Source organism: Chionomys nivalis, chromosome 7, assembly GCF_950005125.1.
Source record: "Chionomys nivalis chromosome 7, mChiNiv1.1, whole genome shotgun sequence".
NCBI classification, from domain to species: Eukaryota; Metazoa; Chordata; class Mammalia; order Rodentia; family Cricetidae; genus Chionomys; species Chionomys nivalis.
The window spans coordinates 7,636,429-7,663,769 of record NC_080092.1 but is presented as its reverse complement, the minus strand read 5'-3'; the positions used below and the strand labels follow the sequence as shown (position 1 = coordinate 7,663,769).

The 27,341-nt window shown below is 43.3% G+C and overlaps 1 protein-coding gene across 30 annotated transcripts in view; it reads left to right on the top strand.

The window, feature by feature from the left end:
• Positions 1-27,341, top strand: part of Rbfox1 (RNA binding fox-1 homolog 1) — a 1,523,799-nt gene that overhangs the window by 1,366,175 nt on the left and 130,283 nt on the right. The window lies entirely within an intron of this gene.

The following is a 27,341-nucleotide window of genomic DNA, read 5'->3' as shown; positions in this document are numbered from 1 at the left end:
AGCCCCCACACAACATTTCAAACAGTTTTTGCACCTAAACACCAAGAGACATTGTTAGAAGATTCATTGAAAACCGTCATTTATTTGACATTGGCTTCTTGCTGGAAATTTCTAAGAGTCTAGAGTACTTTTATCTCTGCTTGTCTTCTCAGAGGTTTTACAAAGCATGAGAGGGTCCCAGAATTCCACAGAGCAGTTTCAGGAAACCGGAAAGCCTCTAAGCTTCTTCCTAGCATGGGGCTTCACACTGTACTCTCTCTCCCTCCTGTCTTTTGACTGCTTCTGGAAAAATACAGCTCAAGGAGGGAATGCTGGAGTCAGTGAGACGGCCATGTGCCTGAGGGAATGCTCGAGTCAGATGGCCATGTACTTGAGTATATGGTAGCGGTGCCACTGGTTTTGTCAGTAATATCCTAGGTTGCCTAATGTCTTCAAAAATTCATGTTACTTGGAATCTCAGTATGAGACTTTACTAAAATATTGAGCCATTGAAATATATAATTGAACTAAGTGAAGTTATGCTAGATTGGGGTACATTATAAATTCTCCCATCCGTGTACTAAACAGGACCAACTCTCCTTAGCTTCCTAGATCAGATCAAATAAAGTACATCAAAGGTGGTATAGCTGTAGACATGAATCCTAACTTCCATGAATGATATTCTTATACAAGTTCTACATAAAGACACAGGAGTCAGAAAGACAGGTGATCATAAAAGTGGGTGTTGACAGAGGTTTCTGTCCCACCAGGTCCTGCAGTCTTTCAGTCCCAAAGAAATACATGGAGATCTACATTAATCATAAATATCTCAGACTTCTTATTAATTAATTTTTACAGATTAACCCATCATTCTTATCTGTGTTAGCCACATGGCTTGTTACCTTTTGTCAGCAAGGCATTCTCATCTGTGTCCTCTACATCTGGGTGATGACTGCAGACTGAACTTTCCTCTTCCCAGAATTCTCCTCTTCTTGTCACCCAGTCTCTACGTCATGCTTTGTTACTGGCCAGTCAACATGTTATTAAAAATAATACAAGTGACAGGATAAAAGATCATTGCACCACAGGAAATAGGGACTAGAATTGTATACCTACAAGCAAACACTTGCTGGGAACTACTGGGATCTAGGAAGGGTCCCCAAAAGACTCTCTCTGAGAGTCTTGGAAGAGAGCATGGTTAAGCAAACATCTGACTTTGAACTTTTTGCTCTGGAACTGTGTGAATATACATTTTTTGTTTTTGTTGTTTAGTTTTGATTTGATTTTTCTTTGATTTTGAGATAGGATCTCACTATACAACCCTGGAGGATAGCCTGTCAACTGAGATTCTAGTTGTGGTTTTTCATTCCCATCTGACTTTTCCATTATTTTAGATGTTAAGTTTGTTATAATTGTTACAGTCACCATACAGAACCAATAACATCAGAGTTATTTGTTTCTTATATTTGTTTGTTTTTCTTGCACCTGCTGCAACTTGTAATAATCCTGTTTATTAGTTTGGTTACTCATTCCTGCCTGCCAGCCATCAGAGGATATCAGAAACTGTGCTGTATCTTGCTCATGGTCATAACATGCCTGGCCCTTTGCCCAATTTCAGTTAAAATATGTTGATATAAATGACAGAAGAAAGGAAGGAAGGAAGGAAGGAAGGAAGGAAGGAAGGAAGGAAGGAGGGAGGGAGGGAGGGAGGGAACGAAGAAATGAAGAAAGGAAGGAGAGGGGAAGGGAAGAAAGGAAAAAGGGACTTGAGCTGTGTTGAGGATCAAACAGTGTAAGATATTAAAAATGTATCAAGTGGTATTCAGCCAAAAGCATACATACAAAACAAAAGCTGTTATAATTACCATTCCAAGCATGGTAGATATTTTTTTTCTAGGGCCCTTCTGAAAGCCAGGGTGAACATGAATATTTCTGTGGACTAAGAGAACATAGTTCAAGGATGTTTTGGGGGAGATTGACAGGTGAGAGCTCCACCCCCCCTTTCCAGAAACAGCAGTTGTCCTGTGAGCCAGGAGCCCACCAGTGAGAGGCAGGACCCTGGCAGTGAAGACTAAGGAGGGGGCATCATTTGCAGCCCCCTGCTTGAGGCCAGGCCTCCGCCTTCACTCTCTTCAGAGAGCTTTGATCTCTCCCTGTCCAACAGACACACATTAGTCGATAATTCTGGGAGACATCAAAACTCGAGCAGCAACCCCCCTCTGCTCCGTGCAGCCTCCACAAGCTGCAAGCCATGTTAATAGGCCTCAGACAGGGTTATTCTGGTTCAGGGGCCTCAGACAGGGTCCTACAACTGTCTGTTCTCTTGAGTTCTGGCTCGGCCGCTGCTAACACCAGCCTCCAACCCACTGAATTTCAAGTAAAGCCAATTGCCCCGAGTGAAGAGCCGACCTCCACGGTGTCTCCAAAGACCTGTGGCCACCTTGTTCATGCTGGCTGTTCTTTGCAGAAAAGATAAACAACTGAGAGAAAGGAATGCAGGCTCAGAAGCTGACTGGTGATCTTAGCTCAGCTAGACCCTGCGTGACCACCAGCACATGGCCTTAGCACCCCAGGCTCTGAGGAACAAACAGCCGGGGAGCACAGCCTAGCATGCTCAGTGGTGCGACAACCTGACAGGACTGCCTGGAGACTCTTGGGAGAAATCAGATGCAAGTTATGTTGGAATCATTACGAAGTGTTTTAAAAACTGAAATAGTCCTCACCTTGCTGCGGGAGCTACTTCTGCTCCCTCAGTCAATAGTCTTTAAAATACCAGCCCACTTGGGCATGGTCTCTTTTGTTTTAAAAAAAGCAGAGGTAGCCCTGTGCTTGGTCTCTTGCTTGCAGCTCTGGGCTCCACTTCCAGCTGTTAGACTTCAATCCTAATAGCGCAGAAGGGCTGTTGTCTGGGATGGTGATCTGTAGTTTTTTCTCCTTTTAAATAAATAACCCTCTTATTAATCATAATTCCAAACTGGTGTGGGATTCTTTTGTGACTTATGCCTTCATCACCTGATTCTGAGACCCTTCAAGTCATTGTGAAAATGGAAAAAAAAAAATCAGTTACTGGTTCTGCAATAAGCACTGTGGATCAGGAGACAGCCAGGCCCAGAGGACTGTTTAAATGGTGGAAGTAACTAATACTCAGTAGAGGACAGGTACAAACCCAGGTGAGCACTGATGACAAATGTGGTCATTAAGTCACCTCATTGGCTGGGATGCTTAATCTTTAGAGTCTCTAATACTTTACCCAAATTAAAAGATAAAGAAGAATTCAAAATGTTTCTTTAAAATTCTGTAATTCTTTTAAAAAATAGTTGTTTTCTTTTTCTTTTTTATTTAATTAATTAAAAAATTGTATTTACTTTATATCCTGACCTCAGTTTCCCCTCCTCTCTTCCTGTTCCCTCCCTCTGCCTCCCTTCTACCCCTACCATCCACTCCTCCTTCTTTTCTGGTCAGAAAGGCACAGTCCTCCCGTGGCTGTCCACACAGCTCAGCACATCAAGTTGAGCTCCTTTCTCCTCATCAAGGCTGGCCTAGGCAACCCAGCATGAGGAACAGGTTCCCCAAAAACATTTCAAGTGCCAGGACAGGTCCTGATCCCACTACTGGGAGCCCCACAAACAGACCAAGCCACACACCTGTCACACATGTGATTCTTTTTTTAATAAAGAATGTATATCGGGTGCCAGGTGGTGGTGGCACATGCCTTTATTTCCAGCTCTTAGGAGGGCAGAGGCAGGTGGAGCTCCAAGTTCTAAGCCAGCCTGATCTACAGAGTGAGTTCCAGGGTAGTCAGGGCTACATAGAGAAGTCTTGTCTTGAGAAACAAACAAGGAAAAACTACTGTATCTGAGGCTGAGAATATAGCTCAATCAATAGAATGCTTGCCCAGCATGTATGAGAGCAAGGGCTCAATCTCCAGCACTGTATCACTGGATGTGGCAGTGTACTATACCTGTAATCAGAGAGCTTTGATGGTGGAGGAAGAAGAATCAGGAAGGAGTTCAAGGCCATCCTCAGTTCCATAGAGAGTTTAAGACCAGCTAGGGGAAAAGAACTATCTCACATAAAGAATAGTAGAAATAATATCCCTTGAAATCATTTTCTTGGTGTATATGTGAATGTGTGTGTGTGTATGTGTGTGTGTGCAAGAGCATGACCATGCAAAGGTGAACCTCTCTGGCTTCTTCCTTTATCCCTCTTGACTTCATTTTTTGAGATAACATGCCTTGTTGAACTTGGAGCTCACCAAATAGGCTAGGTTAATAGGGTGACTAGTTAATGAGTCCCTGGCATCCTCCTGTCTCCATTTCCAGCACAGAGGGCCCAGGTCCAGGCTTCTGTGCTTGCTTCCTTAGGTGGATTCTGGGGACATAAACTCAGATTCCTATGCTCATGCTAACACTTGACTGACTGAGTCATCTTCCTTTCAAAGTCATTAAACCTCAACCTCCGCCCCCTCTCTCCCTCACCCTCTCCTACCCCCTCTTTGTGCTTCATTGCTTTATATTGTCTTAATGTGAGATACTGTAGTTACCAAATTCCTTAGAGTTGGGTACTTAGGTTGCTTCTCGCCTGAGCAGACTTAGGATGATGACTTTTCTTTTCTGGAATCTCTGGATATTTGATTGTTTCTACAGGAAAATTCCCAGAAGTAGAGCCAATGGGTCAAAGAATAAAAAGACACATTGAAAAGTCTTTGGATAGTCATATAAACTTTAAATATCACCTTCTGGAAAAAAGTTAAACTCACACCAACCTTCATGGAATGCCTGAACTTTTCTCTCACATCCCAACCAGGCATTATCTCAGAGAGATTTAAAATACCCAAAGAAAGAAGTGATAATGGCCTCTAAACAGCCCTACCTAAAACACGGGCTCCATATTGGCTTTCAGCTTGATAAATACTTTCTAATAAGGTCATAAATATCAGGAGAACCAAAGGTTAATGTAGTGTGCAAGTGCTGTAAAACGCAGCAGGCTACCTGCTAGATCATAATGATGCATGGGGACCTTTCCCGATGAAGTGTGATGGCTTACAAAGTCTGCGCAGGAGTGCCCACTAACTCAACAAGTGCATAATTGTGTCTCTTGGCACTGCAGTCTCTGCAAACACAATTTATTAAGCGGGCACCTTGCCTTTCGTTAAATGCCAAAAATGATGAGGAAGAGGAAGAAGGGGGGGAGGGACTGGGAGAGGAAAAGGAAGGAGAAGAGGAGGAGGAAGGTGAGGGAATGATTATGAGGAAGAAGAGAGAGAAAAGAAAAGAAGGAAGATAAAAAAGAAGGAAAAAAGAAGGAAGGAAGGAAGGAAGGAAGGAAGGAAGGAAGGAAAGAAAGAGGGAAGGAAGAAAATAAAAGGGAGAGAACAGTAGAAAAAGGTCACGATTGATTGGAGGTTCTATTTTCAATCCTTTTGTGAGCCAGGGGTACTTAAGAGCATAATTTACCAAAGTAAAAAAAAGCAAAGCAAATCATCCTTTTCTTTTAAGTCCTTGGAGTTAGCCTGTCTTAGAGTTGGCAACACTAGAGTCAAAGGAGGCACGACAAAGCGCTGTAGCCGGTGACAACAAAATGTGCTCAGACTCCATTTCTGAGTCTCCCCCTTTCCCTCTTTATTCGGGTGGAAACAAGTGTTGTAGTTCTTGGTGTTTGTTCTTGGATGAACTGGTTTCAAGCTGAAACCTGTAACTATGATTAATGCTTGGGCGGATCTCAAAGCATAGGAAAATTTCCATCTAGGGGATAAAGAGAAGGGGTGATATGCCAGGTGTGTGCCCATTTGGTATAGCTCCTCTGGCGATGAAACAAGCTCCTGGCGCTGCGGAAAGAATTACCAAGGCATCCCTTCATTCACCTGCATCTCATGCCAAGGCTGTTTGTGTTTAAAGAAAACTCTGCAGTTCAGAAAGAGAAGTTACATGTATATCATGTGCACACTGGTCTCTTCACCCTGGGAAATAGTCTAAAACACGGTTTCACACAGATCCTTTAGGTATTGGATTTTTAAACATGCAAAATTGTCACAAATTGACTGGGGAGATAACTCAGTAAAGAACTTGCTGGGCAAGTATGAAACATCTGGGTTTGAATCCTAGAATCCCCTATTAAGAGAAAAGATAAGTATGGTTATACAGAATGGTAATCCCAGGGCTGGGGCTGAAGAAACAGGGGAACTGTGGGGAATGAAGTCAGCCAGCCTAGCCTATTCGGCCTGTTTCAGGAGACTAAGAGACCTTTTCTTAAGCAAGGAAGGGAGGGAGGGAGGAAAAAAGAAGAGAGAACGAAAGGAAGGAAAGGAAGAAAGAGTGGCAAAAAGAAAGAATGTAAAGAAAGAAAGGAAGGAAGGAAGGAAGGAAGGAAGGAAGGAAGGAAGAAAGAAAGAAAGAAAGAAAGAAAGAAAGAAAGAAAGAAAGAAAGAAGAAAGAAAGAAAGAGAAGGAAAGGAAGGAAGGAAAGAAAAGAAGAGAAAAAAACAGGCATTTATTGAGGAATGAAGTTGACCTCCGCCCACACCCTCCCACACTCTCTCTCTCCCTCACACATTGCCACACTGCCATACATAGAATCTGCCACACACATACAAACAAAACTGTGAACTGAGCACTGAGGATGTCAACATCAACATTGCATCTTGAGCACACTTAAAGGGCTCCTCTCAGGTCATTCAGAACACTGAAGGAGTAGGGACAGGGCCCTCAGAACTGCCCTCTCTGCCAGTTTCTAGTCATTCATTCCCTTGCTCCTTCAGCCGAGATAGCACTACAGGAAACTAGTCTCTTCGGCCTGTCACATTGTCATTTGTACTTCTGTCCTTACATCAGGCTCGGCTACAGAAATGAGCAGGGATGGAATTTTAGGCAAAATGATGTTTCATTGCCACCTACTAGTCAAGAACCCACTTTGTGAATGAATTAGGAATTGGCACTCAGTCTTAGGAGCCCACCTCCCAGTGTTCTGGAAGGATATTGAACAAGTCAAAGGAGGGTTCACCGTCCCTGCACTTGTATGCCAAGGGGTCAAAATGATATTGCCAACTGTTAATCTGTCTGGTGGTAGGAGAGACTAGACAAGAGGGCTGCCATGTGTCATTCAGAGAAACCCAGGGACTTTGGCAAGATGGCTGTTTGCCAGCGACTCCAGTAAGAGTAAGATCAAGTTTGCAAAGTAGTGGAAGAAATGAGATGCCAGAGAAAAAGAACCAAAGATGCAAGAACTTTGAACCAGGAAATGAAGACATTTTAGCAGTTTTGGAGGGGTTTGGCACTTGCTAAGGGAGACAGCGCAGTGAATACTTACACTTACTTACTGTTTAAGTATAAGGGCCTGGGTTCAGACCCCCAGATGCACATGCTAACACATAGCTTCAGTCCCATACTCCTAAAGTGAGACTGGAGGTGGAGACAGGAGCATTCCAGAAGTTCTTAGGTCAGCTTGCCGGGAGTATGCAGTGGCAAACAAGAGCCTTGCGTGGCGGCAAGTAAAGACCAGCACTCTTGATTTCCTGACCTCCATACTCACATGGCCGCCGGAACACACGGGCAAGCACGTGACACATGTGTCAAGGAAACAGTCCCAGTTGGGTACCACTGATAGGGCAGAGAAGTCCTTCAGAGACTGAAGAGGCAAAGATATATTTCAGCTTACAAGGTGGGGCCTGCCTTGCCAAGATTTGACACGAAATGAAATCAAGAGGAAGCCATGGCAGAGTTCCTGAGCGGCAAGCATGCCTTAGTCTGGAGCTTTCTCTGGTGGGCTGAGGAACACTACCCCTCACCTCTGCCCCAAGCCTGCCAGGACAAGCTAGTGGTTTCAAGGATTCCCATGTCCAAGTACACTCGGGTTACAAAACAAATGCTTTTTCCAGGATAGAGAAATGGCTCTCCCAAGGCCCAGAGGGTGGGCTTTATGATCTGAGAGCTCTTCACACGTATGTGGCAACACAGCCATGTTGTCCCTTTGGAGATCTCGTACATTTTTAACGAGGAGCCTGGAGGCACTGTACAAATAAAACGGCCGAATTATTAAATTATCACTCTACAGAGCCTCTTATATTAGTCCCAATTAAGTGATGCTTTTCATGTTAACAAACAGTGCTCGAGAAGGATTCTGATTTCAAAATCTGACCTAATGGAAGTCAAAAGGCTTAGAAATTTCTAGAATGTAATTTTCAGACATTGCTCAGAATTTTAACATCCTTATTAAGTACAGTGACTGTCTGACTCACCGCAGCTCTGACAAGCGTACAGGATTTCCATTCTTATCCATGATGGTGCCACAAGACCTGGGCTGGCATTGCTGTCTTATGGAATTTTAATGGTGCACATTGGGCCCTGGAAAGAAAACTCGCTCAGTGAAGTGCTGAGAACACAAGAGGGCCCAAGTTTAGAACCTAGCTATCTGCTTTAAAAGCTGGGTGTCCTGTAATCCTAGAGCCGGGGAGGCAGAGACAGGGTGTTCCCTTGGGGCTAACTGGCCAGGCAGTCTAAACAAATCAATGAAGTCCAGGCTTAGAAAGAGACATCGTCTCAAAAAATGAAGTGGAGACTGACTGAGGAAGCACATAAACACACATGCTCCTGCACACATCAACACACAAACATACAGTCATACAAATCTCCAATAAATAAGAAACAGGCTTTTCAGACATTGAATGATTATATGTTCTGTCTTAGTTAGGGTTTTTTTTTGCTGGGAAGAGACACCTCATGGCCATGGCAACTCTTATAAAAGGAAACAGTTAATTGGGGCTGGCTTGCAGTTCAGAGGTTTAGTCCATTATCATCGTGGTGGAAAGCGTGGTGGCACCTAGGCAGGCGTGGTGCTGGAGAGTCCTATGTCTGAATCTATAGGGACCAGGAACACGAGTGAGAGACTGGGCCTGGCTTGAGTATCTAAGTCCTCAAAGCCCACACTAAAGCGACATATTTCCCACTCCAACAAGGCAACACTCCCTAATAGTACTACTCCCTAATGGCCTATGGGGGCCATTTTCATCCAAACCACCACATTCCGCTCCCTGGCCTCCATAATCTTGTAACAATATCATAATGCAAAATGCATTTAGTCCAATTTCAGAAGTCCCCATAGTCTATCAGTACCAGCACTGGTTCAAAAGTCCAAAGTTCAAAGTCTCTTCCAAGACTCTGTAAAATCAAAATGAGAAAGCTGATCACGTACTTCCAACATAGGATGGCGCAGAATATGCATCACCTTCCCTAAAGGGAGGAAAGGGGACATAGTGAGGAAATGCTGGACCAAACCAAGACTCAAAACCAGCTGGACAAACTCCAAACTCTGCATCTCCATGTCTGATGCCAAAGCGCTCTTCAGATCTCCATCTCCTTTCAGCTTGGTTGACTGCAGCACACTTCTTTCTCCTGGGCTGTTTCCATCCCTGTTAGTAGCTTTCCTTGATCCCAGGGTTCTGGCATCTCCAGCATTTTCGGGTCAGCATCTTTAGCATCTTAGGGTCCCCAAGGCAACCCAGACTTCACCTTCGCAGCTTCACACAATGGCCTCTCTGGGCCTCCCTTTGGGGACCCTCCTGACATATGCCTGACTTCAGCTGCTTTCCTTCCAGAGGGTGATTTCATACCCTCTTTCTTGTATCCTTGACTAAAACCAGAACCCATGGCCAACGCTGCCAAGTTCTGCTGCGGACTGGGGCTAGAACATAGCTCCTTGTTCAACTACATTTTCACTAGCTTTCTGTTTGCAGTGTTTTCCTTCATTACCTAGGCTTGGGTGTCCTAGAACTCACTCTGTAGACTAGGCTGACTTTAACCTCTGAAATCTACAGACTTGTCTCCTGAGGGCTGGGATTAGAGGTGTGTACCAGCACTAAGCTTTTCTTTCCTTCCTCTTTACAAACTGGAAGCTTAGATGGATGGGTGGGGGTCTTGCCCTGTTTACACTGTTTAATCTGTTTACACTTTCTACTGCCCCCTTTCTGCACAAACTGTCCATTTTGTACTTTTTTTTTCTTGCACAGCTTCTTCCTTTTTATTATACATCTGCCTAAGCATGGCCACTAATAGCCAAGAAATACAGTCGATACTATGTTGTTTTGAAATGTCCTCTGCCAAAGCCGTTAATCCATAACTCTTTAATTTAGCCTCAGACAGATTTGCGTGGAGAGGCAAGGGCAGAAATCAGCCGCCTGCTCCACCAAAATAGCACAAGAACAGTCTCTAGGCAACATACTAATATTCTTCCAAATAAACGCATGCTCTGGCTTATCACAGCAATACCCCAGTCCCTGGTAACCAGCTCCTGTCTAAGGGTTTTATTGCTGTGAAGAGACACCATGGCCACAGCAGCTCTTATGAAGGAAAACATTTAATTGGAGTTTGCTTGCAGTTCAGAGGTTCAGTCCATTACTGTCATGGTGGGAAGCATGATGGCACGCAGGCAGACATGTGCTGCCGAGGTAGCCGAGAGTTCTACATTGGACCCATGGGTAGCTGGAAAAGAGAGTGAGATGCCGAATCTGGCTTGAGCGCCTAAGATCTCAAAGCCCACTCCTAGTGACGCACTTCCTCCAACAAACCCATGCCTACTCCAGCAAGGCCCCATGTCCTAATATTGCCACTTCCTAATGGCTAAGGAGAGTCATTTTCATTCGAAGGACAGCATGTACCAAGAGGAAAAATAAAGAAGATCAAACAGTGTCTTCAGCACAGTACACCGAGTTCATTTCTAAGCCCCAGGTCAAGGGCAAGGCAGAAACAGGAATCATGGGTAGAGTAGTTGGTGAGGCCTGCCACAAGGTGCTGAGGACATCAAGTGAGCTTCAAACTTGCTTCAGTCTTTAAAAAGACAGAGTTGCTAAGCCAAGCAATTGGAGACATTTGAGAATATGAGAAACACTAAAAGGAATTAAGAGATCCTACACTAGAGCACTGTGACTCAGTGTGGGGCCCAATGCTGTCAACCACTGAGCTAGCTCACAGGAACCTGGTAAGCGTGTTTCTCCAAGTCTGTGTTCATTGACCGCCCATTGGCAAACTGAAGGAAGTCATGGTGAAATAATTGCAGCAAAGACACTATAGAGATGTGTGTGTGTATGTGTGCACGCACACATACCCGTTCACTTTCATGTTTGTGTGTTAAGGTACAAATATGTGTACAAACACTTGTGTACCTGCATTATTTCTTGGGTGCCAGGCACCTTAGTTTTTGAGACAGACTCTCACATTGGCCTGAACTAGATTCAAGTCTGGACTGGCTAGCCAAGTGCACCTCAGGGATCTGTCTGTGGACCTGTTCTCCAGCCCAGAATCAGGTTACAAGTGAATGTGACCATACTCAGTTTTCTCCTTTTATAAATGTAAGTTCTGGGGCTGGAATTCAAGTCCTCTAGTCTACATAGCAAGTACTTTAGTGCCTGAGTTGTCTCCTGCCAGCATGTTTCTAGCTAGCTGGTTAGGCAGGGCTTTGGAGAGATCCACTTTGTCATGGCATCAATGAACAGTTGCTGTTCACAATGTATGCATGAAAATTCTGAGACCTCTGTCCACATGCCTGCAACTAAATACCCACACTGTTTCTACATCTGAATCTGTGTATTTGTTCCCAAACTCGTTCGTCCTTCTGTTCAGAGGCTGTATCTCTTTCTCTTCCATAGTGGAATTTTACCTCTTCTTTCCATCTGTGAGGGCCTTGGCTGTCCCTCCAACTACTTATATAACCTTAGGATCCTTGGCATTCCCACAGGGAAGAGGAATTCAGAATCAGAAGGTCAACCCTTGAGATGATCACCTTTTCTTCTTCTTCCCAAAAGTGTCCCCTGGAGCCCAGACTGTCCCTGAAGCTGCAGAGTTGAGCCTGCTGGGGTAGCTGTGAGGACTGATGGTCCCAGCCATCAGCAGGTCAGGGTTCATTGACAATGATGCATTTTATGGTAAAAATCTGAGCCAAACCCCAACTGGGCTCTTAATTTGGACTGCAGAGCAGAGACAAAATCCATAGTTCATGACCTTGTGCGGGTTCCATCGCAAGCATTTCCAAGGCCTGATCTGTAAGGGCATTACCTTCTCTGATATATGTTCTGGCTAACAAATCATGCTCCAGAAAGAGCAGACAGTGCACATCCCTTCCAGCTCTCTCTTCTCTCCTCCCCTTCTCTCTTTCTTACCTTTCCTTCTCTATGCTCTCCTAACCAACTTTCTCCCCTTCCTTTTCCCCTTCTTGGCTTTCTCTCTCCTTCTGTGTCTCCTCCTCTTTCTTCTCCTCTTTTCTTCCTCCCTTCCTTCTTTCTTCCTCCCTCCCTCTACTCTTTTCTTTCCCACTCTTTCTTTATTCTTTTAATTTTCCAGAATATTCCATTTTCAAGAGTACAAGAAACCTTCCAGGAGCAGTTAGATAAATTGCACAGACAGCATTTTTAGGCCTAGAAGACAGAGGCCCTTTCTCAGCCCTGATGGGTACTCCACAAGATGAGGTAGCTCCATGTGCAGGATATGCGGATCAGGTGAACAACTCCACTTATTGGGGTTCTTGGAAGGTCCAGCTCATTGCAGAAAATGCTGCCTCGTGCACCTGGCCAGAGCTACACAGTCACCCCCAGCTGCCAGGGCATTCTTCAGCACGATGGAGTTAGCTGACATGTGAAGAAAATCCTAGTGCAGTCTTGAAAAGATTGTGAGCCAATAGTCTGGCTCCTGTGCCGAGAACAGACAAGACTTCAAGTAGACGATGATGTCCAACCTCGGCTGAGTAGGCTAGGTGCTAGGTGTTCTCTGAGAGCTTGGTTCTGCTCAGATGCTGCTTGTGAGTGAGTAGCTCTGTGCTAAGCACAGAGATAAAGGACACAAGAGGGACTGGAACCTTGGTGTGCCATAGTAGTAGTCCCAGCTGCTCTGGAGGCTGAGACGGTTACTTGAGTCAGCACGGGCACCATAGAGAAATCATTGTGTGTGTGTGTGTGTGTGTGTGTATTGTGTATGTATATGTATATATACATACAAATATGTATGTGTGTTTGTGTACACATGTGTGTGTGATTGTGTATGTTGTATGTTGAGCAATCTAATTTTGTTCCTCCTTCTTGTCTAAAGCCAAATGCTTGACATCAAACTTGTAATTATTTTGCCATATTATCTCTGTGTTCAAACCAGGTGAGGTTATTAGTTCAAACAATTAGGAAAATAGAAGTTGAAAATACTGGAATATTAGGAGGAAGGAGTCGCATAAATCCAAGGTGTTGGGACAATTAGCATCTTGGTAATAAAAGTCAAGTTGAACACTAAGGAAATGAAGTACTGTTGGTTATTCAGCAGTTCCATAGTCTCAAGTGTTTGCAAAATGACTGATAATTGTTTTTGACCATTTTTCTTGGTGTAATTCTGATAAAAGGCATTTTCTGTTCTTGTGGGTAGTGGAAGGAGGATGTGTGGGAACCTACTCAATTACAGTTCCCATAATCTTCCTAGACTTTTGTGTGCAATGAAAATTCAAATACAGAAAGAAAACACTCAGACATCTTGCTAAGACATAAGCCATTTTATCTTCTTCCTCTGCTAAAAGCCTTCTAGGGACTCTCATTTTCATCAGTGTAAAAGCTAAAATCCTGGAACTGCACCCTGAGATCATAGGTTGGATTCTGGGAGAGAAGAAAAGATGCTAGTGAAAAAGAAGCTGAGCAAATATGCCTAAAACACAGAGATAGGTTAATGGAAATAGAGCAGATTCACTGGCTTTGTTTTGGTAAGTGTTGTTGTTAAGTGTTAGGAGAAAACTGGGCAATGATATATGAAGACATAGTGTTCTGAGACTTGGGAAATGGCTTAGGTGCTGAGGTGCTTGCTGTAGAAGCATGATGATTTGAACGTGATCCCCAGAACCCACACAAAAAGGGGATCCAGGCCAGGTGGCAGTGGCACATGCCTTTAATCCCAGTACTAGGGGGATAGAAGTCGGGGAATCTCTGTGAGTTAAAGGCCAGCCTATACTACAGAGCAATTTAAGGACAACCAAGGCTACACAGTAAAACCCTATTTTTCAGCACCCCCTCAAAAGTGGGGTCATATTGGTGAGCTTAGCAATTCTGATGTTAGACAAGCAGATTCCCTGTGCCCCAAACTGGTCAGCCCACCTGACCTAGTGGTGAGTTCCAGGCCAGCTGGAGACTTTGTCCCAAGGGAAGTAGAAGTCAACATTTCTGAGTATGACTCCTAAGGTTGTCCTCTGATTTCTGACCTTAAAACATATTTGTACACACACACACACACACACACACACACACACACGGCAATTTTTTGTAACTCTTCAATAAATATAAAACCATTTTCACAATGCAAAGAATGTTTTAAAGAGCCAAATTCTGAAATATTCTACATGACCTGGTGTTGCTCCATGTTCGTTCTGCTGACCCCATGTCAGACCTGATTTCCTATCAACACTTTGTGTCTGCCTCCTTCCTGGGTGCTTTCTGACCCCAGGACTTTTGCATGCTAATCCTGTGACTCAGCTGAACTTTCATTCCAAATGTCAGCTTCACCAAAGCTTTTCAGTGGAAGTCAAAGCCCACCCAACAGCCCTTGTTCCCTTTGGGCTACTGGTTGGCCCCATAGTGCTACTTTCAGCCTGGTATGTACGAACTTAGCAGTCATCATACCAAGACTTATCTTTCCCCTTCTTACTAGATTTCTAGTTTTAAGAAAATGATCTTCTAATGTCCTGCTCCATGATGTGTTTCTAGTACCTAGCACTCAACCTTGCACTTGATGGATATGTGTTGAAAGTACACATTACATTCTAAATTGAAGAATGACGGTGACTCTAGGTCCTTGGGTGGCATGAACATTATGCAAACACTTAAATGAGGTAGATTTTGGGGTGGAGGCGCCATGGTAACCTAAAATGTCAGTATTAATTTTCTGTGTGTGATGTGGGTGTGTGGATGTGAGTACTCACGTGTGGATGTGTGTACACTTGTTCACATGAAGGTGGAGGCCAGAATCAACTTTGGCTGTCATTCCTTAAGGCCATATACCTTGGTTTTTGTTGTTCTTTTGTTGTTGTTGTTGTTTGAATGGTTTTGATTTGTGTTGGAGAGACAGAATACAGAATTGTCCTGCACCACAAGAGTTCTGGGTATTTTTAAAAGTTTATACAATAGAAACTTTGGCCTTGGATTTCTTCTGTCTGGGTCTGTTTATTTCCAAGTTCTATGATCCCATATGAATAATTCTGCCACTAGAAGGCTGGTATTAGATAGACATAAATAGCTTGCAAGTGCACACCCGTATCTGTAGAACCCACTCTCCTTCTTCCTAGCTATGTGAGCTCCTTGCAAGTTTGTTTCTTTACCTGTGAACTGATACAACTTTAGCACCACTTCACAGAGTTATCATGGTCCTTAGTGATGGTAGCACATCTTTCTGTAAACAACCAATACCCCATCACCACACACAGAGTTAGGAGTGATGTGCAATGGTCCCCTACTCCCAGTGCACACAGAGTTAGGAGCGGTGTGCAATGGTCCCCTCCTCCCAGTCTACACAGAATTAGGAGTGGTGTGCAATGGTCCCGTCCTCCCAGTCTACACAGAGTTAGGAGTGGTGTGCAATGGTCCCCTCCTCCCAGTCTACACAGAATTAGGAGTGGTGTGCAATGGTCCCGTCCTCCCAGTCTACACAGAGTTAGGAGTGGTGTGCAATGGTCCCCTCCTCCCAGTCTACACAGAATTAGGAGTGGTGTGCAATGGTCCCCTCCTCCCAGTCTACACAGAGTTAGGAGTGCTGTGCAATGGTCCCATCCTCCCAGTGCACACAGAGTTAACAGTGTGCAGTAGTCCCCTCCTTCCACTGTTTTGTGGGAGCTGAGGATGAAAGTCAGTTCACTTGGCTTGTGAAAAAAACATCCTTTACCCCCTGAGCAACTTGCCAGACCTACACATTATATTTTAAGACAGAGTCTTAGCTGCTCAGCTGTCTTTGAGTTTCTTTTGTGTCCCAGGGTGCTCTTGAACTTGATATCTCCCTACTTAAGCTTTCCGAATGGCTGAAACCACTGTGTAGAATGTGTACCATACAGATAGAATGCAAACGAAAGTGGAAGTTGGGTTTAGTGGTCCAGGCTTGGAGTCTTCACTACCACTTACTGAAATCTAGTATGAGAACTGGAATGTGGTGAGTTTTGGCTCTCCAGGACATTTGTGCATATGTGCCTGTCTGACTTTGTGCTTGATGTATGCACACGTTTGTATAGGTGTATACATGTGTACACATCGATGTATATGCACATGTCTGCATGTGATGCACATGAAAGCCAGAAGTCATCGTTGGGTGACTCCCTCAATTGTTTTCTGCCTTACTTTTTGGCATAGGGTCTTTGACTGACTCAAACTCATCTTCTCTACTAGGCCTTCTGTCTGGTGAGCACCAGAGACCTTTCTGGATCAACCTTCCCAGAGCTAGGATTATGGCACATACTGTGACCCAAATTTTCTGGGATTCTAAGGATTCAAACTTAGGTCATCATGCTTGCAACGCAAATACTTTAGCAATTGAGCCATCTCCCTAGTCTTCCTGCATATATTCATAACCTTTTATTAAAGACTATCTCCACAGCAGATTCCAACACTCTCTGATAATCAGGCTTTAGCTGTACACTGGAGCTCACAGACACACACTAGCATTTCATCATAGGCCCCAGACCAAGCCAACTCAATACGAATAAAGAACAGGGATCTGGACTCTTCAGTTCTCAATATTTTGAAAACTCTGGTCCATAGGCAAATGGCAGAGGCAATCCCATTGCTTTCTTAAGAGGACGTTGAGAAGGGCATAGTAATACATACATGATAAGCATGCAGTGGTATGGATGGGCTTCCCATTCCAGGTTAATGTTCTGGGTTGTTATGTTAAATGGATTTCACTGTTACTCTTCTTAAAAGGATTTTTTCCTCTCTCTCACTTTTAAAAGTGAATAAATTTATCCTGTTTTATATTTTATTTTATTTTATTGCTCAATGTGGAGGGGCTGCTGCCTACTTAGAAAGGAAGTAATCCTATTTCCACATAGCCAGTCTAAGAGATCAGTTCAGAGGCCTTTTGTGAGCAGTTTAGGCAGAGATAAAATGTAAGGAAAAGCAGAGGGACAAGACTGAGTGTAAACTCTGCTGAGAGTCTAAAATTCAGTATAAAGGTGGAAACATTGACTCATCAGAGAGAACAGCAAATCCCCATCAGCCTGTTCCATCTGCCAAGGAGTTCAGCTTTGCAACCACATTGTGATCTACATCTCTCTCCCTTCAATCATATCGTCATAGAAACTGGAACAACCCAAGGTCTGTAAGGAAGGTGTGCACAATTTCAATCAGAGAAGCCATTTGAAATACATCCTGCCTCCAGCTGCTACCCTGTCCCCTTCAAAATAGAAGTGTTTTTCTGGAGAGAAATTTTACTTTGGGGAAAAAAGTTTGTCTTCCATGCCAAGGGCAGTCCAGAGATGCGAGAACAATCTAAGACCCAGGAGATCCATCCCAAGTCTTAGAATCTGTCTTCCATATTGGCTTGCTTTTGAAGGTAGATAGGAGTATAGTTAAAAATAGATATCCCTAACCAGCATGTCATACCTGCTCGCACTACATGGAAGATGATCAGTCAGTAATGTTTGACTAGGACTGTATTGGTGGCTGAATAAGAAAGTGCTTCCATCAAACATGAGGACTTGAGTTCAGATGCCTAGAACCCAAACCCACAAAAAAAAACAGTTATGGTGGCACATATCTATAATCCCAGACTGTTGGTGATAGAGAGTTGTGGTCAAATTGTCCAACTTCACATTCAGTGAGAGACCCTGTCTCAAACAGTAAGGTGTAGAAATGACTGGCTACAGATGCAGGAGCACCTTGAAACTGCCAAAGTGCTTTCTTTCTTTTTTTTTTTTTATTAATTAATTTATTTAATTATTAAAGATTTCTGCCTCTTCCCCGCCACCACCTCCCATTCCCTCCCCCTCCCCCAATCAAGTCTTCCTTCCTCCTCAGCCCAAAGAGCAAGCAGGTTTCTCTGCCCTGTGGGAGGTCCAAGGACCACCCACCTCCATCCAGGTCTATTAAGGTGAGCATCCAAACTACCTGGGCTCCCACAAAGCCATTACGTGCAATAGGATCAAGAACCCATTGCCATTGTTCTTCAGTTCTCAGTAGTCCTCATTGTCCATTATGTTCAGCGAGACCGGTTTTGTCCCATGCTTTTTCAGTAAAACTTTATGAATTTCTCTTTGATGTCAAGGGCAAGTATTGTCATTCACTAAGCCTTTTCACTGGAAACAAAGGTTTGTAGACTCAGAGAAGGCGAGCAGCTTATTCACAGTCACACAGCTCCATGCTTCCAGCTCAGATCTTACCACTTTCTCTCTTGGCACTAAAGGCATGGATTCTGTAAATAGCTAATGGAAGATGACAGGAGCGGTAGATGATTCTCTTTCTCATCTTTCTTCTGCCCCTTCTCTTTATTTTCCTCTTCCTTATCCTCTTTGCTTCTCCTCTTCTTTCTCTTCTTCCTGTTCTTTATTTTTTTAATTATTTTTAATTATGTGTGTGCAGATGTCATATGCAAAGGTCAGAAGCATAAGATCCCCCTAGAGATGGGGTTACAGCGGATTATGAGCCACCAAACGTGGATGCTAGGATCTGAGTTCAGATCCTTTATAAAGGCAACATGTGCTCTTAACCCCCACCCCAGCCATCCTTCCAACATCTTTGTTTTTGTATTTATGACGGGACCTTTTGCTGTAGCCCAGAAATAGCCTGGAACTTATTTTATAGGCCTTGCTGTCTTGAATTTCCACCAGTGCGCCAGCATCCCAACTGCTGGGATTATGGGTACATGCCACCATACATGACAGGACCTGGTCCTTAATGGCACCAAAGGTTCGGGCTTCAGTGCACTCATGATGACTGTGCATCTAAATAAATGAGTGTTTCCCTAAGGATTCTTTTCTCAGCTCCTCTGACCGAATTGTCAATCTGAAGTCCTTCATTCACTGTGCACTTATTTTCTTAGTTTATGGCTTCTTATCGTTCCATTTTTTAGAATGAGAAATCCCCCAATTTCTCAGAGTATATTCCCTAATTTCTCAGAGTATATTCCCCAATTTCTTCTCATTCTCACCTCTAACAATTGCAAACATTTCTAATAAAACTAACAGGTGCTTTCTAAACGATAAAGATGTGCAGAATTATAGACTCAGACCATGGAAAGCTACGACCTGTAGAACAAATCTAGCCCACACTGTCTGCTTTTATAAATAAAGTTTTATGAGAAAGCAGATAAGGTCACAGTTCATTTGTCAACACATTACTGAGGCTGCATCAATATGTATCAGTTACAGAATGGCCCACATAGCGAAACTATTTACCTCTAGGCTGAAGAACATGCGAGAAAGAAGGCACAAACACGTCTATGTCACAGGTCAGTTCCTTAGCACTTCTGTTTTCCAGCATACAGTGTACTGACTTTCCCCCCGACACTACAGTGTGGAAGAAGCAAGCCTACTGAGAAATGGGATCTGCAGCTTGAAAGCAAGCCAAATCACGCCACTTTGCAGAAACGGTGCACTTTCTATGGCAGGACTCTTGCCTTATTTGTGTGAATAAACCTATCACAGTTCACAGAGATAGTAACAGCCTGCTCTGGTGTATATTGGGGATGAAACCCAGTTTTAGAACAAAGGGCTTGAAACATGGGTTTCTATGACTGAACCACGTATAAGGAGTGAGAGGCAATTAGTCAGGAAAACCCTGGATCTTCACTTAAATCGGCTCCGTTTTTAGACTCATCTCCAGGTTCTATAACTGAATTGTGCTTTTGGCAGTTTTCTCAGTTCTAGGAAATTACCATAATGTATAGAATTAACATTTGGTTCATTTCAATATTGCATAGTACATTAAGGAGAAATCTTTGAGCTAGGTGCAATTGAGAATTCAATAAAAAACATTTTTTTTCCTTTCTAATAGAGGTTTGATGTAGCTTGGAATTAAAGACAATCAGGCTATTTGGGCAGAGAGGGAGATAGCGGCAAGAGAGTCACTACTGAGGAGGATAGGTGTTCAGGCCAGAAGGGATCTGCTGGCTCTTTTATCTGGAGTTGACTGATCTAGAGAATCAAAAGACTTGTCTTTAGGATTCCAGGAAGCAGAAACAAGATTCTGTGGAGACCGACATTCCTTTAGTTAGGTGTGGAAGTGGCTGACATTGGCATAGAGGGTATCGAATAGCAACACAGTATCAGGTACTGTCCTATTGGTGCCAATAGCCAGAACTGTAATAAGCACAACGTCATTTAGTATAACTGCTGGGAGTATCATTTTAAGTTTTTGTGTATGGCATGAAAGGCCTAGGCTTCAGAATTCAGAGAGTCAGTAAAACTCACTTTCTATATCGTCTGGTCACTCATGGCTTCTGATAAATTATGATGCTTAACCTGTTCAGAGTTCTCAATAGATACGTCCTGAATCATCGACAACGTTAGGACACCCTTGTCTCTCTATAAGACAAACATGCATTCTTATCCCAAAGTATCTGTGAGTTCTCCTCACCTATGTTACTGTGCCTTCCTTACATTGAAGTCCCTATGCACTATACATTCAGTTCCTTAGCACTTCTGTTTTCCAGCATACAGTGTACTGACTTTCCCCCCGACACTACAGTGTGGAAGAAGCAAGCCTACTGAGAAATGGGATCTGCAGCTTGAAAGCAAGCCAAATCACGCCACTTTGCAGAAACGGTGCACTTTCTATGGCAGGACTCTTGCCTTATTTGTGTGAATAAACCTATCACAGTTCACAGAGATAGTAACAGCCTGCTCTGGTGTATATTGGGGATGAAACCCAGTTTTAGAACAAAGGGCTGATATTTGGAGACTGGATGTTGCAGAGGTAATTTGGTTACATGAACTCATGAGGATGGGGTCTCCATGAGGGAATTAATGTTTTCCTACAAAAAGAGGGAGAATGGAGATATACTCCCTTTGACCTGTGAGGACATAGCAAGAAGGTACTGAGCTATAATCCTTAGTTTTACAGGTCCAACTTCCCAAACAATGAGACTGGCATTTAGTCTCAGCAGCCAGGGAAGATTAATATGGTCACCTTGACATCCATGTCCTCTAGTGATGTGGAGTCCCCAATGCCTTTCACGTTCTTCCTATATTTTCAGAGGATGAAAAGAGCAAAGGAATCTAGAGTCAGTCCATCGTATGCCTCCTGTCCTTCTTTCTGAGGAATCCATCATTTGAGCTGAGCATTGAATTTATTTGAGATCAGGGAAATGTAATGTATTTCTTAAGTCTGCCTTGCCCAGGTACAGAATTGGCCCTATAGAACTGGGAATGAAGTATTAACTATATCCAAAGCTATGTGATTAACTTATTTGTTTGCCTACAGAGCTAAAATGAAAAGGGCAGGAAGCTCGGAGACTCTGTGCAGCCCTGTTTTGAAGTAAGATTGTGAGAAATCCAGAGGCATAGGTTTTAATTCATATCCCCTGGTATGCTATTATTGCTTTAATGGAAAATAACTTCTTACAGTCTTTCTCCATTTTAAATGGAGAATGTGCAATATTGTCTAAATGTAGGCAGGAAGTTGATTGGATGCGCCTGATTTTCTAACCTCTCCCTCCTCCCTTCCTTGGTTCCTTGTACACATTCAATATGGTTGCAGTTTTGCTTAGAACATATATATTCTCCCCCCCCCGAACTTTTTCAATTGCTTTTTTATCAGGTTTACAAATCAAATCAAATAGGTATATTGCGGAGCTATGTGATATTATTTTTTTGAGTTTCTAGCACAATGTATTGAATTATTCCAGCCTTTGCTCTGGCCTTGCTCCTCTTTGCAGAGCAAGAGAGAGAGAGAGAGAGCAAGAGAGAGAGAAACAGAGAGAGAGAGAGAGAGACAGAGAGAGAGAGGGAGAAAGAGAGAGAGAGAGAACAACTATAGACTTCAAATTCACCCAGCACCTAGCATCACAGGCTGAATCAAGACCCACTATTCAGGCCACTAGAAGAGACAAAGCAAGTGTTTGTTACACAAATCAATTTGGTACAAAATTCAGTGCATTGGGCCCTCAACTGTTGCTCAGATAATATTGTCAACGTAATCAAATCAAGCCCGTAAGACTCTCACAAGTTTCTCCACCTCTAAGAAACAACTTGACTGGTAGATGGTGAAAAGCAGTAGACTCTTCAGAAGTATAGTTCTTACTTATCAGTGCGAAGAGTGTTACACAGAGAAGGGAAGAACTGGCCAGAGTGGAAAGATGCTGTGTGTTCGCCAGTCTGGGGGAAGGGAAACCATTTGCTGTTCTTGTCCAAGTCATGAAGGCAGAACTCGGGAAACATGTACATAGATGATAGGTTGACCTAAAGAGGTAGACTAGAGTGACTCATGAAAGCCATATGAAGGCCTACTATGTGCCAGGGAAGTGTATGAAAACTACATTACCTTGAAGATGTCGACCAGGATAGTGTGATAGTTAAGCTCAAGCCTGGGGCCCAAAGAGATGGCTTGGCAATTAAGAACATTTGCTGCTCTTTCAGAAGACTAGGGGTTGGTTTCCAGCATCTATAGCAGACAGCTCACAGCTGCCCCCAAATTCTAGTCTCAGGGGATTTGGCACCTTCCTCTGGCCCCCATGCACTTGTATGCATGGGTACATTCACACATGTAGACTCACTCACAAACACATGAATAAACAATGCATCTTTAAAAGTAAAAAGAAATGGAAAGATTTTGTAAGGTAAACTAAAAATAATTATGACTAATAAGAGCTCAAGAGAAGCCTCCAGAGATGCACGGGAGGTGTCTGAAGGAGCCTAGATGTGTTGGTAGCAGCTGGGTTAGCACCGATCTCGTCCTGCCCGCAACACTGAGCTCCAGCACAGAAACTGCAGTGGAATCCTTACTCCTTTGCATGTGCTTTGTAGGTGTCCTCTTTCCTGTTCTCAGACTTTCCGTAGCATCTTTTCCTTCCCCTTGAAAGGCTGTGACAGGCCGAAAACAAGCCAGTATGTGGAGCCCGAAATCCTCCTGGGTTCTAGCCGTGTATCTTTGTACAGTCAACTTCACTTCTCTGAGCTTCGTCTTCCCAGCTCATGGTATCTGAGCAGAGCTTTCAAATCCCTCCATCTCTTTCCCATTTCCATGTTTTCTTATAAACCAGCACTAAATGGTAGCAGTTGAAGTCACTGACAGTCAGCAACCATTTGCCTCCGTCTGGGGCATGGCAAAAGCAAGTGGCTGCCCTCTGTCACTTTTAGACATGACATCTATGTATCCCTCAGGAAGCTTGGAAACTTGTACAGATATTGGGGTACACACATGCACCCCCTCACACATACACCCAACACTTACACCCTATCTAGCCTCAGTGTGTCCAGGAACACAGAAGTGGGTTAAGAAACATATATTTAGGTGATGGCAGAAATAGTAACAAATAATATCAGTCATGATCCCAGCAAGAGCCACAGACAACAGAGGCTCTGGAGACACAAGCTGTGTGTGAGATCGGTGTTATTTTCAATGCTTGTTCTTTAAAAGATGGGAGATCTGTTGACTCTACAGTACTAAGTGACCCCCTTTGAGAACACGACTCAAACTCTGAAGGGAATCCATACCTACCTCTATATTCTTCTCTCTCCATCCTCTGCTTGTCTCCCTTGAATCCCTGTCTTCATTCTTACTATCTCCTGCACACTGACAAAAATGCAAACTGATGTAATCTCTGGAATGTTGGATATGTTGTATACCTGTGATTTGTCATATAGACAATAATGTTTTTAAGCTCTCTCTCTCTCTGCAGCAAACACTGGACCCAATATCCACATGTAATGTAATGGTCCCTGAGTATCTGAAGCCCAGCTTAGGGATCACCCGGTAAAGGAACAAACTCCTGCCATAAAGATGGCCTTTCTTTCTTGAACCTTTATTTTTTCCAGTTCCTTAATTCTTGGGCTTCTGTCCTTCCTTGGTCATCTCATCCCAGGCCGGAAATGGCAGGTGGACTTCTCAAATCCTGTCAAGTGTCACTAGCTGTTTTCTCTTCTACTTCTAAAGACCTTTGGAAGGGCTTGGTGCTCGTAGTAGCCTCCCCATGAACTCTTGAATGACCTAATTCATGGTGAGGTCATCAGTGACTTCAATTCTGTCCACATCCTTCCCACTTCTTTGTCCTCTAAAGCAACTTTTTCACGGGTTCTAGGGATTAGAAACATCGTTAAGGGATCTTCATGTTACCTTTGAGCATCTGAAAGTTCCCTATTAAGACTGATGGGACAGATTTTTAATTTAATTAAACTTTATTTTAAATGGAAGTACTGACCCTTGATTCAGTCATTTGAGACTTTTAAACTGTAAGTGAAAAAGCTGGATACTCAACTATCATTTTTTGAAGCTTAAATATAGATCAAAGATTTCTAATAAGAAATCAATGTACCCTCCTGAGATTAGGACCCAGAAGCACAAAGTATATGGTAAATGTCAAAAACTTAGTGCAGAAAAAATACTTTAACTGCCCTTTGCACTGATGGTATATCACAATACTGTGCTTTAAATAGTTAAAATGAATGTAAGCTTAAGATTGATTTCATATTGTATTACACTCTTAAAAAACACGTGACTTTCAGACATTATAAAATTACATCTGCTGCCCATATTTTATTTTTATTTTTATTTTTTTTTTGTTCAGAGCTACCCAAGTGTGCTTCCTCAGCACCGTTGAGCTATATCTAGTACTGGGTTATGCATACATGTATTTTTAATTCCCACCAAATATAGCTTGGTTCTTGCTTTTTTCTAATTGTTGCCCGTTCCCTCTCCTTGCCTGGCTGCTGCAGTAAAGAGCTCCAGTTTTTCTCTGAATTCTGATTTCTCTTGTAGGTTTACATCTACCATGCTTTGCTCAAGCATCCTTAGATTTAACTCATCTGCAGCACTCATGAGCCGCAAAGTCTCCTGGGCTCGTCAGTATCTAGGGAATTTAAGGTTCAGTAGTGTGTTCTCAGCTCAACTAGTCTATGACCAATGAGGTTTTTAACTCAGAGATAGCCATAAACAGCCCCTACCCATTGCTTCTACACCCAGTTACTTAGTACCCATTGGGGGTGCCAGTTGACTCTACAGTATCTAAGTAACCTGAGAGAACACTGGGGCAGGGAGCCCATTTCTGTGTGTATTCTCTCCAACAGTCATCCCTGGATTGGTCGATATCAAAATCCAGTTTCACTAGGATTAACCATGGGTTGCTCAGAGCTATTCATTGAATTAGGAACGATTACAACAGAGGGAGCCCCACGGTTCTTTATTAAGGTCTTTGTGGAAACACTAAGTGATCTTCAGGAGATTAAAGTGCCAGTGGTGTTTTCTTAACGTTTATAACCTGTGCCAATACCTGGGGAGTTTGTTTATTAAGAAAAATTCTTTAGCCTATAGCCTGCCTCCTGAAAGGGGTGTTCAGCAGTGGGCCAACATGGAACCTGGCATGGTAAGTCTTAACGCACTTGTTCAGAAATTCTTCCAAGCGCTTCTGAGCAACCTGCCTCTTGGAGTTAATGGATCTCCAATTCATAGTGTCTGTGAGTCTTCGTGTGTGGGTAGAAGGCTGTTTGATCTCAGAGCTGTATATGTCCATGGTCCAGAGAAGCCGAGAGCAAAACTGAGATGAGCGCTGTTGGTGGCCATCATGAGTGACATAAGGTCATGAGTGACGCAAAGTCATGAGTGACAAGAGGCTTGCTAAGTGGAGGCTTAGCAATAACCGTCTTATTCAGAAAAATCCATAACAGGGGAGAAATTACCATTGTATTCATTTTCAGACTAAATTGTAGAGTGTTGATGACTTTCTATAAACTGATATAGGGCTTCCCACCTTGGCAGAGGGGACAAGCATCTCTATCTATAACCAAGAACATAAGGGGAGGTAACCAGCCTGGGCTGGCGAATGAAAGGTACCTGTCTCATCTCTGTTCAGGCTAGAACATTCTCTTTTTTGTTGGCTTTTGTTAGAGGCTAGCTTTTCTGAGAGTGTCCAAGTGTCCAGAGATTTCCTAATAAATAACATAGCCATTCCTAGAAAACAGCCACTAACTGAATATGATATTCCAGTTTGTGTTTATGAGGGACCTGTCATAGTTGAATGGGATGATATAAGCTCTGTCAACTGAGTAGCTGAGGCCTTCTCTGTGGAAAAGATGTGAGACAGTAACGATCTCAAGTCATCCTGGCATAGCATGGTCTCTAACCCTAACGACGAGTGTCTTTGTCAGAAGAGTCAGCTGGAGTAGACCTGAGGGAGGAATGCAGGGAAGTTGACCGTGTGAACACAGCGGCAGATGAAGGTCACAGATCCCCAAACCAACAGCTACCCAGACACAGAAGCTGGGGGAGGAAAAGAAAGAAGGAGCTTGGTCCTGTGAGCACCTTGGTTTTCGTTTTCTATCCTCATTACTATGGCTTGAGAATCTTCTATTATTTTAAGCCATTAAACTTGTGATAATCTGAGCAGAGACAAACCTGGAGATGTCTTGGTCAGCCTCCCGATGCTGTGTGAGAATGGCAGCATCCACAGTGGGGAGCTGTATCTTGTTTGTGGTTTCAGAACTTTCAGCCTGTAGTTATTAGAGCACAGGACTTTGGGGAGATGTGTAGAGGTCATTCACTTGATGATAGCAGGATACAGAAATAAAAGAAGAACAGGTTGAGGTTCAGTCCCTGCAGTGACCTCATTTCCTTCCAGGGGCTGTCAGCTTTTACAGGTGCTGCGCACTCCCACAGTGCCAAGGGTTACTCACCAAGCCTGTATCAAAAACATGTAGACAATATGCCAGCTCTAAACCCCAAGGGACACAGAAAAGCACAGATTTGTTCCAGAGATATTTTCCTTGAACAATTCAAGAGAACTACATGAGAAAAGTCCATTTTTGGTCTTAAAAGTAACAAGTACTCTAGCTTCAGTATAAAAGATGGGGGCTCCTTGCTCTGAGGTTACTATCTCTTGTACCTGCCCCTATATTTTGGTTCTTGTTCTAAGCCTATAGGCCATAGGCCATTTTTTGTCCTGTCACAGAGGAGCAAACTGTAGGTGCAGAGATGTAAGGTGCGCTGCACTGAATCAGTTGTTGGTAGCAGTGGGATTGCACACTGGATGGAGTTATTCCATAACCCTGGTCGTCGCACTAGTCCCATCGGACACAGGCACACTCAGCTTGAAATGGTCTTTTCATTGTTCCTTTTCACTTTATAGAGGACGACACCCCTCTTTACTCCCCCTTACAAACCTTTTTTTGTTTGAAAATAATTTGGATTTATTTTTCGTTTTACATATTTTCAGTAAAAACTTTTAGTCA